This window comes from Triticum dicoccoides, chromosome 1A, assembly GCF_002162155.2.
Source record: "Triticum dicoccoides isolate Atlit2015 ecotype Zavitan chromosome 1A, WEW_v2.0, whole genome shotgun sequence".
NCBI lineage: Eukaryota > Viridiplantae > Streptophyta > Magnoliopsida > Poales > Poaceae > Triticum > Triticum dicoccoides.
The window spans coordinates 567022509-567028061 of NC_041380.1; positions in this window are offsets into that span (position 1 = coordinate 567022509).

Here is a 5553-nt window from a genome sequence, read left to right on the forward strand (position 1 = left end):
AAAAGATAGTTATTGCAATATAAATATCTAAAATGTTTACATTTATATCGTGAATTTTTAGGGTAATATAAATATCTAAAAATGATGGGTTTTGAGTAAGCTTTATCATCATTTTAAGTATTTATGGCGCAACAACCAATACAGAAACAAAATCTACACATTATAGTACTTCCTCCGTTTTAAAATAAGTGTCTTGGTTTTAGTTCACACGACACTTGTTGTTGATCTACTATGTTTCAAGTTTATATGTGGTGTTGTTTGAGATTAAAAATAGGGAGAGAAACGTTTACTAAGTGAAGACTAAGATTGTGTATTCCAGAAAAAGACTGAGAATGGAAGTGTCACACTAACTGCGCTCTCGATTCCTGTAGTTACATATCTATACCCCTATATAGTATGCGAATAACTTTGAAAGATGGTTGTTGAATAAAGCCAATCCGACGGTGCAGAGATGGCAAATCCGAGCACTACTGGCAGTTGGATATCATCTACACTCCATCAGATTTTGCCACATGTACAATCTAGAAGACTCCATGGTTGAATTTAAGCAGAATGCACAAACCTCAAAACACAAGCACTTCTCTTTTGTTCAAGAATCTTCCGTATCATAATTGCCCAATTTTTTTCTAGATGAATCGTCATTATTATTGTTTTACTTTATGCTTTACAACGCACAATTTCATGAATCTTAAAATAGATTAGCTTTTATATAAAAACTAATTGATTTTGAATGAGATGAACTATAATAATTAAACGAATATCAACATCATGCATATATGACTCAAAGCTTACATGCTATAATGTGGTATTTATTCATAATTTGGTTGCCAAATTTCATGCGTGCAATGCACGTGTACCTTACTAGTATTTTTATAATCAAATCTTAAATCCACAAATTTCAGACAAATCTAATTGTTCAAAAAGCTCAGAATCTTTGAACTGAGAATAGATATACTAAAACATGAACTGTACTAGCAAACCAGTCAACAAAAGTTGTGACGACACTTCAATATCTTCGCCAGAGCTATGTGAGCATGATTGGTTTGATGCCAAAAATTGGCATGCTAACTTTTAGCAAATGCCAAATATTGGCTAGTGCTTGGTTGGTTACCAATTTTACCTGCCAACCTCACAAGAAGTTGCCAATTTTTGGCAAATTTTAATATTTCCAATTGTTGGCTTATCAAGTATTGGCAATGCCAAATTTTGGCATTAAACCAATTAGCCTCTATGAGCATGATTGGTTTGATGCCAAAAATTGGCATGCCAACATTTAGCAAATGCCAAATATTGGCTAGTGCTTGGTTGGTTACCAATTTTTGGCAACTTTTAATATTGCCAATTGTTGGCTTATCAAGTATTGGCAATGCCAAATTTTGGCATCAAACCAATTAGCCTCTATATCACCCATTGCGAGGCAGAATTCCATCTCGCCTATGGCGGGTGCTCTACTGGGCCAGCCCTTTACTGCAGCACCAATTTTTCGGTTCCACTGTTTTGCACGTTTTCTTTGGTTTCCTTGCATTTTTTTGTTTCACTTTGTTTTCCATCGGTTCTCTTCCTTTTGTTTCCTTTTCCTTTTCATTTTTCCTCCGTTTTCTTTGTTTCTTTCTCCGCTTCTTCTTTCTTTATTTGGTTTTCACCAGATTTCTTTGGTTTCTCTTCTTTTTTTCGACACATGTCTACATTTTTCTCATGCATTGTATATTTTTTGTATACATCAGAAATACGTTTTTATACATGCTTAACAATTTTAAAATATACTCTTTGATGTCTACGTTTTTCATACAAACTGTATATTTTTTGTATACTTCTGAAATATTTATATATACCTTAAAAAAATTTAGATACGTGATTAACATTGTTTCAAATAATCTTTTCTGAAAATTCAGTATGTGTTAAACATTTTTGAAGTACGCGTCGATTTTTTTACATTGGATAATTTTTTAAAGAAAAATCACAAACATTTTGTTTGAAATGCATGAAAATTTTGTAAATGTTGCATGCATTTCTTTAATGGTATGACTTTTCTTTTAGAATTAAACGAACATTTTTTACATTGTATGACATTTTGAAAAATATTCAAATCATGAATTGTTTTTTGAAATCTCACATACATTTTTTGAATGGTATAAACATTTTTATGAAAGTTGAGCGAATAGTTTCTTAAAGTGCATTTACATTTTTTAATGTGCAATGAATATTTTTTTTTAAAAATTAACATTTTTATAATATAAGTATTTGTTTTATTTAAAATAAAATTTAAAAAACACACATGCGACTTCAGCATGGCAGGACTCGTGGTTAGTGAGCCGGCCTACTGCCAGTTCCCTTAAGCGACGTGGTCTACTGTCTCATATGAAGTGACACATAGACGCGCCCCAATATCTTTGCCAACAAGACAAATTGCCAGTCTTGGCAAGGCAGAAACACGAGCAAATTGTAGGCCTATGGCCCAAGGAGTGGCATGAGGGTTGGGAAGCGCAAACGTTATTCCCTGCGTAACGCGACGAGGGTGAGCAATCGCAGGGGGGGAGGGGCCCACACTGGTGAAAATCAGTGGGGCGAGAGAGTTTGTTAGGCAGGTTAAGTAACTCTTCGTACCAGCTTTCGTATGTGTAGGATTATTGAATTGTGCTCCCCCCCCCTCCCATATGTGGTTTTTTCCTTGTGTTTCTTTTTGCTGGGTTACGTTCTGCTTTTTCTTTTTGGGAAAAGCTTCTCTTCACCCGGCTGATTACAGCCTGTACGTCAACCGCTTGGGCTGCTTGACGCGTGTCCACATATCTTCGTTGCTCAACCTTATCCCCCCAGGCCTTCATCTCCAAGAAATCTCTCTCGGGAGCAAGCGCCACATACCTCTCTCCCTTCACTCCCTCCCTCGCAACTCCCATATAGCGCTGCCGGAGGACGCAGCCTACAGCCTCTGGCCGAGCTCCCATGGCGCTCCACCGCCGGCCCCTTTTTCCTTCCCTCCTCTCTCTCCTTACCCCTTTCTTTCTCTCCAAAAACAAGCTTCCATGGCGTTCTCTCCTCGGGTGCTTTTCTGCAACAAGATCTATGTTGCAAAATATTTCTGCAGCAAGTGCTATGTTGCGAAAATTTGTAAAAAAAGTTCTGCAACAAGACTTCTGTTGAAAAAAGAATTACAACAAGATCTCTGTTGCAAAACTTTTCTATAACGACCACTGATTGCAAGGTTTTTTGTTTGTTTCTGCAACAAGCTTCTTGTTGCAGAGGGAGCGAGCGCAACACTACGTTTGTTGGAAAGGGGCCAACAACGAAGTATTTATTTTTTCTGCAACAGAGGTCTTGTTTCTGAAACATAGGCTTTGTTTCAAAGAAAAATGGTTCAGCGAGAGCGCAACATGGTTCGTGTTACAAAGCGCCGAGTGCAACACAGGCCTTGTTGCAAAGATTGATGCACGCGCACGAAAAGAAGATCAGATGGTTGTCGAGCTCGGGATCCTACGGCTACCGAGGCGGCGGGTGTTTTCTAAACATCACCCGGACGACGCGTAGCAGGCCCCTTTCTTTTTTATTTTAAAATTCGTGTACATTTTAAAATCTTGTGGACAAAATTTGTGAACATCTTTTGATATTTGGGAGTCATTATTTATTTATTTTTATCTGGAACATTTCTAAATATTGAACATATTTTAAAAAAATAAGATCCTTGAATGTTTTAAATTTTAGAATTTTCTTTTAGATTTTTGGGCTTCTTTTTAAATGTTAACATTTGTATGAATTTCATTAAAAATAAAAAAGGAAAAAAGAAACAAACGGAAATAAGAATACATGCGCTTTGTGCCGCACTTGGGCTGCCTAAAGCGAGCACATGGAGGGTGTGCATGTTTGGTAGCTTCGCACCACCCTATGAGCAGATTAGGGGGTTTCCGGGCAAAGGGTCGGGCATGAAGGACGCTTAGTCTGCTAGTGCTTACGTATGTTTTGAGTTCTTCAAAAGCTAGCTTTAGAGTGGAGCCATTGTTCTGGTGAGGCATTGCACCATTCTTGAAGGATCTTTGCAGCTACATGTCCAATATGTCATTGACTTTCCTTGGATTTACTTTGAACCCTCTTTGACATCAAGGATGTAAAATTCCTCCATGAACTCCCAAGGCACACTTTGTTGATTTAAACTTCACTTGATACCCTTGGAGGTTGGAGAAGGTCTCTGCAATATCATTTGGATGGGTGCTTGCAAGGCGGTTCTTTATTGAAAATTGTCGAGTTATACTTTGACATTCCTTCCAAGTACTTATTTGCGGGTGGTACCTTACAAGAAATTGAAGGTACATAGCAACTAAGTGTCAAGGCCTACTAGTAGGTTTCAATAGACACAATAATGCACACACTAGGGTCTCTTTGATTAGAAAAATCATAGGATTTTTGGGGTGTTCGAATTCTTCCCCTAAGAATCCATTGCACTACATTTAATAGGAAATTTACTATCCACTCAACCTCTTGAAAATAATTCTTTATTTTTCTTGTGATGAAACTAACAAACCCGTTCTAATAAGCATGGCTTCCCAATCCCGTGTTTTACCTATTTATGCATTTTAAATCTTGAGAACCAAGAAGGACCTAAAGTCACTAATATATAACTACCATTTTGCAATCATTTGAGGACAATAGTATATATTGGCCTTACTATAAAAATTAATCACTTAATATGATGTAGAGTAGACCAGTAATCTGTACATCTCAATATTCATGTCCTGCATGGCACGTAAGAATCGTAATTTCACGGCAGCGAGCTCAAATTAGTTAACAATTGATAAGGAAGAGGCGGATGCGATGCAATATATGCAAGGAAAAAATGCTGGGGTATTGTGTCGGGGTTGAGGATTGTGTGCCATAGAGATACCCCTCACTTTCTTAGCCCCTCACAAACCTCCATCTGTGGTGACAATGAGAAAACTGTTGGGGAACGTAGTAATTTCAAAAAAATTCCTACGCACACGCAAGATCATGGTGATGCATAGCAACGAGAGGGGAGAGTCGTCCACGTACCCTCGTAGACCGTTAAGTGGAAGAGTTATGACAACGCGGTTGATGTAGTCGTACGTCTTCACGATCGACCGATCCTCAGTACCGAACGTACGACACCTCCGCGTTCAGCACATGTTCAGCTCGGTGACGTCCCGCGAACTCACGATCCAGTAGAGCTCGAGGGAGAGTTTCGTCAGCACAATGGCGTGGTGACGATGTTGATGAAGCTACCGTCGCAGGGCTTCGCCTAAGCACCGCTACAGTATGACCGAGGTGGATTATGGTGGAGGGGGGCACCGCACACGGCTGGGAGAGATCAATGATCAAGTTGTGTATCTAGAGGTGCCCCATGGCCCTGTATATAAAGGAGCAAGGGGGAGAGGCGGCCGGCCAAGGAGAGAGAGCCAAGGGAGGAGTCCTACTCCCACCGGGAGTAGGACTCCTCCTTTCCTAGTAGGATTGGAGAGGGGGAAGGGAAGGGAGAGAGAAGGAAAGAGGGGGGCGGCCCCCTTTGCCCTAAACCAATTCGGTTTGGGCCTTGGGGGGCGTGCCCCACAC